The sequence below is a fragment of the Pan troglodytes genome, chromosome 16 (assembly GCF_028858775.2).
Source record: "Pan troglodytes isolate AG18354 chromosome 16, NHGRI_mPanTro3-v2.0_pri, whole genome shotgun sequence".
Taxonomy (NCBI): Eukaryota; Metazoa; Chordata; class Mammalia; order Primates; family Hominidae; genus Pan; species Pan troglodytes.
Window position 1 is genome coordinate 54,594,158 of NC_072414.2, and position 15,869 is coordinate 54,610,026.

The 15,869-nt window shown below is 41.7% G+C and overlaps 1 protein-coding gene across 16 annotated transcripts in view; it reads left to right on the top strand.

Moving 5' to 3' along the window:
* Positions 1 to 15,869, top strand: part of TLN2 (talin 2) — a 450,464-nt gene that overhangs the window by 213,105 nt on the left and 221,490 nt on the right. The gene's annotated exons all lie outside the window — the stretch shown is intronic.

Consider the following 15,869-nt stretch of genomic DNA (forward strand, 5'->3'; position numbering starts at 1 on the left):
GTTTTTAGAGGTTCTTTTTTTCAATTTCAATTTTAAATAATTATGTACAGTATTGTCAGGGATCCAGAGTCTCATCTATGAAATCTTACTCTGTAGTCTCTTAGTCCATTTGGGCTGCTATAAACGGAGTGGCCTATAAACAACAGAAATTTTATTTCTCATAGCTCTGGAGGCTGGGAATTCCAGGATCAGGGCACAGGCCGATTCAGTGTCTGGTGAGGGTGCACTTGCTGGTTTACAGATGCAGCCGCCTTGTTGTATCCTTACATGGCAGAAAGGGAAAGGCAACTCTGGGGCCTCTTTTATAAGGGCACTAATTCCACGAGAGCTGAGCCTTTATGACCTAATCACTTCCCAAAGGCCCCACCTCCAAATATCACAGTATTGGGGATAAGGTTTCAGCATATGAATTTTGGGGAAACATTCAGTCTATAGCTAGAGGTGTTTGCTTTTTTTTTTTTTAATTTTAATTTTTATTTATTTATTTTTTGAGACTGAGTCTCGCTCTGTTGCCCAGGCTGGAGTGCAGTGGCGCGATCTTGGCCCACTGCAAACTCTGCCTCCCAGGTTCATGCCATTCTCCTGCCTCAGCCTCCCAAGTAGCTGGGACTACAAGCGCCAGCCACCACGCCCGGCTAATTTTTTGCATTTTTAGTAGAGATGGGGTTTCACCGTGTTAGCCAGGACGGTCTCGATCTCCTGACTTCATGATCCACCTGCCTCGGCCTCCCACAGTGCTGGGATTACAGGCGTGAGCCACCGCACCCGGCCGAGGCGTTTGGTTTTACCCCAGTTCTCTCTCCATCCTGTTTTCTCCCACCCCATAGGTAACAATGGAAAAAATTACGGTTTATCCTTGTAGTGGTTTTTTTAAAAAATGTGTATAAGCAAATGTGTGCATACTTTTGTATTTGTATCTCCTTCCCTTCTTAGTTAAGCAAGGCATACTCTATGCACGTTTCTCTGCTCTGCTTTTTTCATTTAATTTCCCCTAATTCTTCTTCTGTAGTGGCATAGAGAGAGAGAGAGAGAGAGAGTCCTCACTCCTTTGTGTATCTGCCTCTTCCTCCATTATGTGGATTTGTTCTCCCTTATTCAACCTGTGCTGAATTGATGGACATTTGGGTAGTTTCCATCTTTTACAGTTACAAATAGCTTTGTGGAGAATAGCCTTGATACTCTTAAAATCATTATTCTTTTTTAACCTCATGGAAGTTAAATGTATATACGAGGTGACTCCTTTTGTAAAGACAAAGCAGGATGTCTACAGACTATTGGGATTGAACAGAGCTTTGGAGCAAGAAAGGAAAAGGGAGTCACGTTTGGGAGAAATAGAGAAGGACATTTCGGTGGAATCTATGTTATGTCTTCAAGTTGCAGTAAATAAGGTTTATAGGAAGGTCTGTTAGATATTTTGATGACCTGTATTGCTAGGCCAAAGGCTATGGATTTTACAATGTAGGCCAGAAGTTAGCAATCTTTTCTGGCAAAGGACTCAACTATAAATATTTGAGGCTACTGCCTATGTTGCAGCTATTCAACTCTGCTGTTGGCACACAGAAAGCAGGCATAGACAAGTCATAAATGGGCGTGGCTGTGTTCCAATGAAACTTGATTTATGGACACTGAAATCTGAATGTCATATAATTTCTATGTATCATGAAATATAATTCATTTGGGTTTTTTCCTTAACCCTTTAAAATTATAAAAACCATTCTTAGCTTTTGAGCCATAGTTTGTCAACCTGTGCTCTAGGCATTCCGGAGCCATAGAAAATTCTTGCACATATGAGGGAGCTGCTCAAAAGGGTTGTCAAGGTGGGGCATGGTGGCTCTCAACTGTAATTCAGCACTGTGGGAAGCTGAGGTGGGAGGATTACTTGAGCCTAGGAGTTCGAGACCATCCTAGGCAACAAAGTGAAACCCCATTTCTTAAAAACAAAAACAAACAAACAAAAAATACCACACACAAATTAGCTGGGGGTAGTGGGTAGTGGCATACACCTCCCGTCCCAGCCACTTGGGAGGCTGAGGTAGAAGATTTGATGGTGCAGTGAGCCATGATTGAGTCACTGCACTCCAGCCTGGGTGACAAAGTGAGACCTTGTCTTAAAAAAAAAAAAAAAAAAAAGGGTGGGGGGCGATTGTCAACAGTATATTAAAGAGAGCTTCATAAGAGGGAAGGAGCCCAGGTTCAGGAGGGTGTTGGTGGTTGCAGTGTGTAGTTGGAAGGAGGCCGTGGGAGTGGAAAGTGGATTTCTTCTCTTCGTCTTCTTCTTTTTTTTTTAAATTATTTGAGATTATGGAACTATTGGGAAGCATGGAGCTCATATTATGCGATAAGGGATTTATATTAATCTCTCAAAGCTGTGTTCTCTGATTTTCCATAGATTATACACAGACGCAAACCTACCATCCTGTAGCGTGTGGACCTAGGGCAAAATTTTCTCATTATTTGCCGCTGCCGTCGCCTCCTCCTCCTCCTCCTCCTTTCCCCCATTAAGAAACCCAAGACTGAGCCCCATCATAGGTGAACTTTTTGTATCAGCTGTCTTGTATGTCTTGTTTCTTACTACATTTGCAGGCTAACTGTTGAAAAAACAGTATTTTGTTTGTGGGAAGAAAATCAAAGGTGATGTAAATGAAAAGTGCATTTTCATATAATGGAAATTATTAGAGGAACTTTTAAAATGTCACTGCAGATTAATGCAGACAAGGAGCTGAATATATTAGAAAGTAGGTCAAATTTGCTCATGTTTATGAATGAGGTGAATTACAGTGTAGGTTTAAGTTTATAAAATTGGGCAATACTATAGTTTATATGAAATATCCTAGCCTAAATGCTATTATACTAAAATATAATTAAAATAAATTGAGTTTGTTTCCTTATCCTTTGTGTCTGAGTATTTTATACGTAACATTTTACAAATTTAATAAACTAGTAAAAGCGATGAGCTTCTTGTTGTTATTCACATTTCCTGTATTGGACACAGAATCTACTCTAGGGAATTAAAGCTGGAGTCGATTTAATCCATGGGCAAGCGAATCAGGAATCCTTGGCAGTTTGGGAGGAACAGGCTCTGGGCTGAGCTTCCGGTCTACTCCCTATCCCCAGCACCATCTTTTCCTACCAGAATCAGGGAAGTTAGGCTGTGGCTGCTGCTATGAGAGGCTGTTGAATTGAGAATCCGGTACTTGACCTGCCAGCTCAGACACACGCCTCCTCCATGAGGAGATCTTGCTTCTTGTGGATAACCGTGTGCTCTGCTTTTCTTCCTTGTGACTCGGTTGAACACCAGAGTCACCTGTAAGCCCATGTCATTGGTGTGTCTAAGTCATGTTGGACACCGTAGCAGCAAAGAGATCTGGGCAATCAATATATGATGTTTAGACCTGCAGCCTCCCCAAGCTGCAAGCGAACTACCCTTCCCATCTTCACGAAATGCCTCTTCAGATGTGCCTGGTACCACAATCAGGGGCAGAAGGGCAGTCTGTCAGAATTTCCCTTCTTTAGATACATTTCATGTGATACATTTTGATAGGCTTGTCTAGAGGTAGTAGTGTTACACCAGTGTCACTAGTTAAGTAGTGTTAGTCGATAGTGCTAGTGATGACTGATAGAACTTAATAAGAAGACAGTGTTTACCATTTCAAAAAGATTTTTTTTTTGTTTTTTGAGACGGAGTCTCACTCTGTCGCCCAGGCTGGAGTGCAGTGGTGTAATCTCGGCTCACTGCAACCTCCGCCTCCCAGGTTCAAGCAATTATCCTGCCTCAGCCTCCCACGCAGCTGGGACTATAGGCACCCACCACCATGCTTGGCTAATTTTTTTTTTTTTTTTTTGGATTTTTAGTAGAGACAGGGTTTCCCCTATTGGTCAGGCTGGTCTTGAATTCCTGACCTCAGGCGATCCGCCCACCTCAGCCTCCCGAAGCGCTGGGATTACAGGCGTGAACCACCACGCCTGGCCCCAAAAGATATTTTTTTTAGGTTGAAATTATTGTAAATAATACCAGGAAAGGAATGCCTGTGATTTAACAGTAAAAAAGTTTAGCGATGATAGAATCCAGCTAGGCCTAATAGTATTTGATTTCCCCCATGGAGGATGATGAGTCAGAACATGGTCCTGGACATCCATTACTGAAGCTTTTATTGTGCTAACCCAAGTATAAGGTCAGCGATACAGCATTCCTTCACCCCAGTATTGCTGGCTGACTTCCTAACCACCAGACACTGCCTTTTTTCATCTGGGTAAGTACAGTCATTCACAAGTAACTGGGAACAATACTTCAAATAGAAGGCCATTGATTTTGAAATTGGGCAGACTTGGGTTGAAGCCCTGACTCCTACCACTTTAATAGCTGTGTAGATTGTAGTGTCAGTCTTTCTATAGCTGTGTCATCTGCCGTGTAGTGTGGAGTGAAGTGAATAGCACCCTCCTCGCAGTGTTTGTTGTAAGGTGATGCTCAGCGCAGACTTGGCACAGAGCAAGTGCTCCACCGTGGGCCACTGTTGTTGTGTGGTCCCTATCACCACCTCCGCCGCTGCCACCATCATCATCCTCCTCCTCACCATCACCACCACCGCTGCCTGTAGTCTTCCGCCCCTTCCTCATCTCCGGATGAGTTTTCCATATGGTTGGGCCACTCATGCCTCTTCACAGCAGTAATTTTCTCGCCCGTGATCCTGGGTCCCTTGGATGTTACTTCCTTTTTGAGCTTGTGGGGCTTGCTCCTGCCCTTCAAGCACCCTTGGCTTCCTATTAGACTTTCTCTTTCCTCTGGGGAAAAGATCTCTCTTCATGCTTAATAGGCATCAGAGCAGCCTTGGGTCACAGAAGTCATGGTAGCTTTCTATTTGTCATCCTGACAACAAGGCCTCTCTGAGGCTTGAAAGGATGATGCTAGCCCGCCCGCACCACCTCCCTTCTTAATTAGATTACTGATTCCATTTCCCTGATGGTTTTAAGCTAAAACAGCTTTATTCTGTTGCCTTTGGATTATTCTTTCTTGACTCCATCTCTCCTTTGATTTGCAGCAATACCTAAAGTAAAGTGGATGACAGTAGTTGGGAGCATATTGGCTGCTATTCTTTAGCAAAGCTTCCAGAATGGGTGTATCATAATGGAGTTTAGAGGAAATATAAGGAATAATAAATGAAACGTCCAAAAGGATCCCTCCTTTCAAACTGTCATGTACCAAGTGAGTTTCTGTAGAAGGGGCCCTTTTGGTTTTTAGCTGTGATTTTGTCTTCATTCCTTAGGGTTTATTTGACCCCTGTGTGGAAAAGGCCCGATTTCCCCACTTCCCCGCTCTTTTTTGTGTGTGTGTGCACAAGTCCATGTATGTGTATGTATGCACATACACCTCTCTTTCTGAGTTCACCATCCACACACCATGGGGAGTGCACCCACACATTAGTGGAATTGAGTCATGCTGTGGCATGCAACAGCCAGCTGTGGTGTAACTGCTGCCTGCTTGACTGTGAACAAGTGTTTCCCTTCTTTGCTAATGTCTAACCTCAAGGACCTTGAATTTGAGCTGCCAATTATTTTATGCAGACTCTCTCTGACATTTTTGTTAGGCTTTTGCGAAGGACATGTGTTGTATCTTTAATACTTTGGCATATCTGAAGATTTGAGTTTGTGAAATATTAAGTTGGTCTACTACCCCCATCCCCCCACCCCACCCCTGCATCTAATTGACTCTAATTGACATTCATTTATTCAACAAACATTTATTGAGCATCTACAAAGTGCCAGGCAGTCTGCTGGATGTTGGCAGCATTGTTGGAAAAGGAAAATATGTTTATATAGTTGGTGCAGAGGGTTTAAGACAGAGAGTTAGGGTTGATAAATGGATTTTGGAATATCTAATAAGGGGTGGGGGTGGTGTTAGACTTCTCCCTAAGAATAGTGGGCATCCATTATAGGATTTAAGTGTGGTGAGCTGTAGTCAGATTTGAATTTTCAGAAGTCCACTGGCTGGGATGTGGAGAGTACACTGAAGAGCGTAAGAAGAGATGTGAGGATCCTAGCTGGGAAGCTGTTGCAGGAATTTGGGCAGGAGATGATGGGATGGCAGTGTCGTAGAGTAGGAGGAAAGCACAGGTTTGAGAGTGATTTAGGAGTTAACATTGGTGTCAAGGATGACTCTCTGTTTCTGGTGTTGGGAGGTGGGTGGATTGTGAAGTTACTGCGATCAGCGACACAGGAGGAAAGCAGGTTGGGAAGACACGGGGACAAGGGAGAGGTGATGAGTTTATTTTTGAATAAGATGAATTTGTTATGCTTGTGAAAGACCTTGGGGAGGTGGGGAGTAGACTTGGATAAGGGGTGCAAGGGAGAGATCTGGCTTCTGTGCAGAACTGGTGAATGCAAGGCCTGAGGGTACATGGGATGGACCAGGAGGAGTGGGGGACTAGGAGAGAACTTGAGGAGATTATTTCTAAACGAAGGAGAGCCTGTGGGATTAGGGGTGGAGTGGTGCTGGGGCCGGACAGAAGTCAGAGGAGGGATAAGATGGGTAATAGGAGGTCTGTTTGGGTAGAGAATTCCCGTAGGCATTGAGGCTGTGCAAGGGAGCATAGAGGCCGGGCACTAGCCTGGAGAGTTTGTGGGCTTGTGATGGTGTTGGTGGTGGGGTTACGTTAGGGATAGGTGAAGAAACAAAAATGAACGTTCCCCCTGGGCCTCCTCCCTTGTCACACTGACTGTTCTATGTTACACAGCCTTAAAAAAATACTTTAAAAGGTTTTGAAACAATCACAGACTCACAGAGAAGCTGAAAATACAGCACAAAAGAAGGTTTCTGAACCATTTGATTGTAAGTTGGTGACCTAATGCACAATCACCCACCATTTCTTTTATGTTAACAGTATTTCCTACAAAAGGATATTCTTGAACACAGCCACAGTGCAATCATCAAAATTGCTATCATCTAATTCTCAGATGCCATTCAGGTTTTACCAAATGTCCCAGCCATGTCCTTTATAATGAAAGGGTCAAGTTCAGAGTCATGTGTTGCCTTAACTTGTCTTATGCCATTAGTCTCCTTCAGGCTGGAACAGTTCACAAGCCTTTCCTTGACCTTCATAACCTTGACCCTCTTGAAGGTGAAAGGCCAGTTATTTTGTAGAGTATCCCTCAGTTGAGGTTTGTGTCTTTCCACATTCTTGAATTGAGCTGATGCGTCGTTGGCGGGAATATCACAGAAGGGATACCGTGTTCTTTTTGCACCGCATCATGTGGTGCCCAATCTAGATGTGTCCTGTTACCGATGGTGCCCACCTCCTCACTTGACGGAGGTTTGACTGAGGTGGTCTTGGCTAGCTTTTGCCTCTGGAAAGGTTATTCTCTTTGTGGAGGGGTCCTTTGAAACTATGTAGCTATCCCATCCCTCGTGAAAATTTCATTTTATTTATTCATTTATTTATACCAGTGTGGACTTATGTTTCATATTTTATTCATCAAGCTATAATGTTACTGTCATTATTTTGACCTTCGAATTGTTCTGGATTTAGCCAGTAGGCACCCTTTCAAACTATATGCTTTCAATCCATCTCCAACATTCTTTGAACAATTCTTTACTTTCTGGTGTAATAAGACCTACCAGACTCATCTTGTACTTACCCTGCTCCAGCCTTAGGAGGGGGTGCCATGGGCTCTCCCACAGAGCCCTGATTTCTTTTATTGCAAAAAAGATGATCAGAAGTCAAGATCTGAGCACTAAGTATGCTCTTTGCTATTGGATGTCGCTCATCCTAGACTACCTCAGTGGACAGAGTTAAGGAATTCCATTGATTCTTGCTATTTACAGTAATTGTTTTATTACAGTAGTTATATTCTATAAAGTATCTTCAAATACTGAATTAGCAAATAGCTCCTAGGAGAAATACAGGCTTGGGTTCCTGTAGGACTCTGGTCACAAAATTTTTGTCAGCCAGTCAGTACATAACCTTGTTTTATGTGTGTTTCTATTTAAAGATACCTTACTTAATATATATTGTTGATTCATTAACATTGAATTCATGGCCACCAGCCTGAACTAAGCTTATTTAACACATGCATTTTCTCTGTAAGACACATCACAGCCTCCTTCTGCTTAGGAACGCTAGACAGCACCTCAGCACTATGTTTAGGGGCCATTTTAAACAGCACAATCAACAAAAGGCAGAAGATGCGAAAAGCTTGGCACTAAATAAACTGTGAAACGGAGACGTTTAGGAGACTGAAACAAGAAAGCAGAGTGTTGCTGGGTGACCTCAGCTGGGAACATGCAAGCCTGGCAGCTCAAATGTTTTGCTGTTCTGCACTCGTCCATGAGGGACTGCAAACGTGCCAGGAGTATTGATTTTGGGGTCACAAGTAAATTTTAACAAGTGGATTTGCAAATACAGGATCTACAAATAATGAGGATCACCTGTGTATCTCTGTATGTGCACACTGCTGCAGGGCACACGCACGGGTGTGTCTAACTTGAAACCCGTGATTCACACCAATACTTCAGATTCCAGCTTAACACGATGGGCTTCCTTCTAATTTTTCCCTTTTCTGGGCCACCATGGCACCCCCTCCTGCATCCCTTCCTGGCACCTGCCTGATATTTTCCCACCTGATGGCTCTAAGCCTGAGTTTCTCAGTAAGGGAAGAGCCGTGGGCAAGAAGCAAGAGGGATGTGATTATGTCTTATGATGACATTTATGTTCTAGTGTGCTAACTTAAGATAGAACGATATTAACATATTTATAAAGCCTCTTTATATCCTCATAATTGAAAATAATGCAAGTGTCATCAAAATTAAGAAAAAAATGTTTAAGCTGGTGAGCCCCAATGATTGAAAAAAACTGGCTTTATGCTACTGGTTTATGGCAGTACCATGCCATCTGGGAAACAGAAGCACCTGCTGTTTTCTGTAGGCTCAGGTATGGATGCTGGGTGTCATAAGAGTGTCAGGAGTATGTCCCTGGCTGGGAGATCCTCTCTTGTTGAAGTAGCCTGTTTCCCTTGATAGACAGTAGACCCCAGAGGGCAAGGGACTGTGTCTGATTTATTCAGTACTGTGTCCCCAGGGCTTGGCATATGAAGTAACTGGTGAACATTTGGGGACTTGACCACATCCCACCAAGTGGTTGCCCAGCCTCTCTCTGAAGTCCTCTCCTTTTCCTATAGTGCCTCTTTCTTTTCAGTTTCCCTAGAATCTCCTATCCTTCCTTCCTGCAGTAAGCCTTCCAGGCCCTCACTACCCAGAGGGATCATTCTCCCACAAGTTTCTCAAGCCTTTGGAGAGATTTTATAACCTAGTAGCTAAGACCATCAGCTTTGGAGTTACCAGAGCCACATTGGGTTCCCACCTCTACCACTTACTAGCCACATGGTCAGGAGCCTGTCCTAGAACCTTTCCCCCCAGTCAGTTTAATGATCTGTAAAATGGAGATAAGAATAATGGCTATCTCATGATTTTTGTGAGGATTAAATGAAACACCATTTTGGAAGTACTTAGCAAGTGGCTGTACATAGTGTTAGCAAAGATGTCAGTGGTGTATAATTATTATTTGAGAGTGTATGTGTCATGATTTTATGTAAAGTACAATCCCTTTCCCCAACTTGTTGACTTCAAATTGGGATACAGACCTTGTTTCCTACTTCTTGCTTGTATCTAAACCGCCCCCTGACCCAGCATCTACCTGCCCACCTCAGCTTAGTTCAGTGCTTTGCAGCCAGTATTAAATATATGTTGATTTGTCATTGAACAATCTTCCTTCGCTCTACGATCCTTCTACCTGTATATCATCTTGCTAATAGAGCAGTTTCCTTCCCTTTTGTCAGAGTGCTGGGGAGGTGCTGATTATTTTTTCCATCCTTTCTTCTTTTTTGATTACGAATCAATATTCTGTATACCATGGTCAGTGTCACAGTCTGCTGCCTCTAGGAAATGTTGTTTTCGTTGCTTTCTCCTTAATGCAGGTGCTATCCTTGGTCCCTATTGTACTCTTAGGCTTTCTGTAGACAAAGAGGTGGCTGCAAAATTGCCCTCTGTTTTTACCCTTTCAGAACTATGACAACAAGCTCCCGGAAGTTTTAAAACACAACACATTGCTGACCTGGTTATCTTGTAGCCCTGGGGGTCTTTATGGTAAGGGCTTTTAGTAACTGGATTGGATTTTGTGAAACCATAGCAGTCTGAGATACAGTGGATAATGAGCCTGCTTGTTCGTGAGATTTTTTTTCTTGTTGTCACCAGAAAAGCAATTTGTTAAAAATAAGCCATGTTCTTTGAAATAATGTCCCCTCACTTCTTAGGACTGACTTCTCCACTTAATAGGTGAGATCTGCTGGATTGAGTTAATCAACATCTATTCTGTCATTGCTCTGATGATTTTATGTTACGTAGAAATGTATGAAATGAACATTTGCTCTGATGCTTTAGTGCAAAAAGATACTCCAGGGCTTATGAAATAATCTCTTTCTTAAAGATTTGTAATCCATTATCTTTGTGGTAGAACTGGAAAGGAATGCCAGAGATAGTTCACAGGATTATGTATTGTAAAACAAACAGCATTTAGGAATGTATAACTGGTAGCAGGGGATACAGGAGTAGTTAAGAGCTAGGGCAGTGTTCAGACTTCTGGGTTCAAATCCTGACCCTACCACTTCTTAAGTAGCTCAGTGACCATGGGTAATTTATTTGTCCTCAGTTTTCTTGCCTGTGAAATGGATTTGATGGTTCAATTTTAGTATCTACCCTTATGGGCTTGTTGTAGGGTATTTACAAGCTGGATGGAATACATAGAATCAGGCATATGGTAAATACTCATTAAATGTATTTTGTTCTTTTTGATCTGTTTTGCCACTTTTATTGTAATCTGTGTTACAGGGAGAGGGCAGAAATTAAAAATACACCTTTGTAATTATTTAGAATGGTCAACTTCTGTCCAGTTCCTAGAAAGTAGACAAACCTGTACTTAGTATATGTTGCATAGACAGGGGATCCCGTGTCCTACAAAACACACATAGAGCTCGTGTGGAGTAAATGGAACTCATGTACACTGCTGGTGAGAATGGAAAATGGTACAACCTCTTTGGGAAACAGTACGGCAGTTCCTTCCAAAAATTGATCATACACCTATCATGTGTCCCAGCGATTCTACTTGACATTTACCCAAGAGAAATATATAAGCTACATCCTTGCAAAGACTTTCACGTGAACGTCAAAGGCAGGCCATTGGATACATGCACTCTTTACCGTAAGCTTTATCTGTAATAACCTCAAACTACCCAAATGTCCATCCACATGTGGAAGGATCAAGAAATCATGTTATGTCCATTCAGGGAACTAAGACTAAGCATGAAAGACAAAGACAAATGATCTCTCAGCATATGCAACAAGAGGGATCAATCTCAAAATAATTATGCTAAGTAATGAAGCCAGGCCAAAAAAAAAAAAAAAGAGTGTATACTATAGAGTTCCTTTTAAATAAAATTCTGGAAAAATGCAAACTAATGATAGTGACAGGAAACAGATGAGTGATTGACAGAGGAGAGCGGAAAGCAAGAGTTGAGGGGGACCTGATTTACAAAGAGGCCTGGGAAAACTTTTGAAGCTAATGGCTGTGTTCATCATCGTGATTGTCAGGATGGTTTTACAGGTGTATACAGATTCTGAAACTTATTTGTGTTCTATAAATATGTACAGTTTATTGTATATAAATTATGACTCAAAAATGAGTGCTTTTAAAAAATCAGGCTTACTGTACAGAAAACCAATAGGTTTTGCTGTGCTGCTATAGCACAAAATTCATCAGCTGATTTCCATAAATATTTCTGAATCATTTATTAGCTATTTTGTTTTCTTTTGGAACTTGTAGTGATTTATTAGGATTTTGGGAGAACGATATGTCCAAGAGAATTTGAATTAAAAACTTTCTGTCTTCTGATCAAATCCTCTGTGGCAGGTAAGGGATTTTGTAATCACTGCATTGACTTTATAATTAGTCATTACAGCATCAACTATCCTAAAAGTTTTTGTAAACTTTCAATTTTGCTGCTTGTATATCTAAATGGCCCTCTACTCCTTTAAAAAAAATTATAGTTTTCTCACTCTTTCCTCCCTTTCCTTCTTTCTATCCCACCACCTCTCTGCTCGAAAGAACATTCACTTCTTCGTTGTAAAAGGACTGCGAAGGAAGCCACCTTTTTTGACATGACTAGACTTATAATTAGTGCTAAAATAATTGTAATTTTTATTGAGAAAAGTTAAAACTGAGAATTGTAAAAAGTTTTAACCTAAAACATAGGCATTTACGTTTTGACCTAAAAAATATGTATGTCTTCAACATATGTCTCTGAATGTGTTTCTGACGACTTCTCCGCCATCTTTCTGTCCCAATTAACTCCTGCGCTGTGGGGTGTACAGTTTTCAGTTTGAGATGGAGTTTCGCTCTGTGCAGTGGTGCTATCTTGGCTCACTGCAACCCCCGCCTCCCAGGTTCAAGCGATTCTCTAGCCTCAGCCTCCCGAGTTGCTGGGAATATAGGTGCTCACCACCACGCCTGGCTAATTTTTGTGTTTTTAGTAGAGATGGGGTTTCACCATGTTGGCCAGGTTGGTCTCGAACTCCTGACCTCAGGGGATCCGCCTGCCTCGGCCTCCCGAAGTGCTGGGATTGCAGGTGTGAGCCACCACGCCTGGCCTAGTTTGGGGTTCTTTACAGAGAAATGTGAATTTAAAAGATATTTGAAAAGTCATCTGAGAACAGGCTTCTTTATATTTAAAAAAATTCTCTCAATCTATTGACAGATGTCTGGCCCTCACCTAATTTGGCAGTAATTTTCTTTTTTAGCAATGCACACAAAGCATTGTATTGAGTTTTCATAGGAACAGCAACTCTTTCTTTTTGCACTCATACTTCTTTGGCCCATAGCATATTTAAATATGCAATTGTACAATAAATACAACTGGTCTGAACAGGTTTGAGAACACACTACTCTAGCAGGCCTACCATGTAATGGTGGGTGCAGCCCACCCACTCAGGAGTGACTTTTAATTTGGCAAATTGGTTAAGCAGAGCTTGGTTATAAGATTGTCTACTGTATATGCGTCTTGTAGGAAATCAAAACACAGCAAACTAGAAACCATTTGTAAAGCCAGATCTTAAAGACAATACAATGTACTCTTAACATTTAGGTAGATTTTCTCTTAGTCTTTTATGTTCATATGCACGTGTGTATGTATGTAGTTTATATCATTTTGTATCCTGCAAACAAAGCCGTGATGGATATCTTGGAACATAAACACTCATGTTTATCTTTATTTATTTCAGTAAATTCCTAGAAATGAAATTTTCAATCAAAGGAGTCTCATCATATTTATGACCCTTGAATAATATTGCCATATTGACTGCCAAAAATATGGTGCCTCTCTGGAGGGGAGTGTGTGGGTTTCTCCATATTTCTTGCCAGCATGGTGAGTGTTCAGACTCCTGCTAAGATGATAGAGAATATCTTGTTTGGATTTGTATTTGGAGGATAACATTTTTTTTTTGTATCTGTTTCCTTGCCGTTTGTATTTGCTCTTTTGTGAAATTTTTATTACTGTCCTCTAACAGTTTTGTATCATGATACTTGTTTTATTTTCTTAATAAGCTTTTAAGCTCTAAATGGTATCTCTTTAGCACATAGTAACCTTTTGTCATTTTCTGTAAAAATATTTTCAAAGTTTGTTGCTTATCTTCTGACTTAACTTTACCTTTTCACATTTTCTCTTGTGGAACTTCTTTGTGAGTTCGTCTTGCACTGTTTTTACTTAGGCCTTTCCCAGTGTGACTATGATACGATAGTTGGGTTATACGAATGCCCATATGAACACTGTATATGCTCTTATGTCATGTCTGTTTTATTTGTCCTGTAGAGCCCGAGGATGTAATTATTTTTGGCTTTATAAGTTGGTATTACTGTCTGGCAAACAAGTTTCCATCTTTTCAACATTTTCTTTACTATTTTCCATACATTTTCTTCTTCTTTTTTCATGTTTTGAGAGACAGGGTCTTGCCCTGTCACCCAGTCAGGAATGTAGTGGTGTGATCATGAATCGCTGCAGCCTCAACCTCCTCGCCTCAAGTGATCCTTCTGCCTCAGCCTCCCAATGTGCTGAGATCACAGGCATGTACCACTGCACCTAGCCTATTTTCTTCTGAAATAAATATCTCTAGATGGGATGTAGCCTAGGCTCCTAGTCATGGTGTGAGTTTCTCCCCAGCTTTTGTATTCAGTGGGTAATTTCACTGGGAACCTCATGTGGAGTCAGAGAGCCTTTGCTGTCTCATCTGGACATTTGTCTCTTTGCTTCTTAACATCATTATATTCAACCTTTACTTTAAAAAAGTGTTTTTGCTACTGCTTTTTAAAAACCTGGTTTGAATTGCCTCGTTAGTCTCTTATTAGAAAGCACTTGATAAATAATAATTACGTTCTCAAATGAGCAGTGCAGAGATTACATGTTCCTGCCTGTGACTGGTGTGATCCTTCCCATCTGGCCTGGCTATGACAGAGTGGAAGGTGGTGTCTGCATGCGTGTCTTCTTGCAGGATTTTCTAATAGCTCTAATAGAAAAGGAGAGACCACCGTGCAATGCACATGTCTGTAAAACATCCCTGTTGGGGTTTGGAGTTGAATGCAGGGTTTCATGGAGCTCGGATTGTTTGGACTGTCCATTAAAAATCACAGTGCTAGGCATTCTCAGGAGTGGGGTCAGTTGCTTTCCTTTTTGCCTGTCATCTTTATGCATTTGGAGAAATTGTGCAGCAGCTGACACATGTCCAAGCAGAAGGCAGAAGTTAGCTAGGCCATGTCTGTTTTGTCACCTCTGTGTTATGGGTGAGACTAGAGGGTCTGCCTGAAGATGACCACAGTGACTTTGGCATGGGCTGCTCCTGGAACCATTCCTTGGATTCCTTGGTGATCACTTTCTGGTTTTGGCATCTCAGTCTGGCCCAGTGATATTGATGTTTTACATTCCTAAAACATCAATGTTTTACATTCCTAATCTGTCATGGCAAGGCACTCACCTATCCTTGATTGCACATTTATAGGGAGCTATTAGCAGACAAGAAACACGACTGTAACAGAAGCGGGGGGTACACTGGCCACTGTCACCCCCTTTCTCCTGCCTCTGTGAGCTCCCTGTGTTGGTGGTCACCACCCTGATCAGAGATGCCATCTCACAAGGCCTCATCCCCGCTTCCACCCTGCACCTCTGACTGCTAAATCAGGTGCCGTGGCAGCATCTGTCTGTTTGAAGTGTCTCCTACACTGAATGGCTCTCTCTTGGAGTTTCTGTTCTTTTTGCTTGTCTTGAACTTCTAAATCAAATGCATAGAGGAGAAGGATGTTAGTGCTGAAGATGTAAAAGGAGGAATTTTCACCTTCTGATATTTAGGAGAAACATACTCTGTTGTATTTAAATTATGAAACCAGAAGCAGAACTGTAGTCTTCCAGTTAAAAAGTCCTTTCTGAAAAGAAAGAAGACTCTTGAAGGAAGCTGAGGTATCCAAGTGATTCATCATTCAGGCAATTCTTTTTTTTTTTTTTTTTTTTTTGTAGAGACAGAATCTCACTATGTTGCCTAGGTTGGTCTCGAACTTCTGGGCTGAAATGATCCTCCCGCTTTGGCCTCTCAACGTGTTGAGATTACAGGCAAAAGCCACCATGCCCAGTGCCTCAGGCAATTCTTGAGATATGTGTTTGGTTTCTTCAATAACAGCCAGGTGGATCATAGTGGCCCAAGACCCTAGGAAATATTTTTAGTGTTACATGTAATTTGGAATTTAGTTTGAACATTTTCTCCTATTCTTTCATCCATTTTTGTTTAGGTA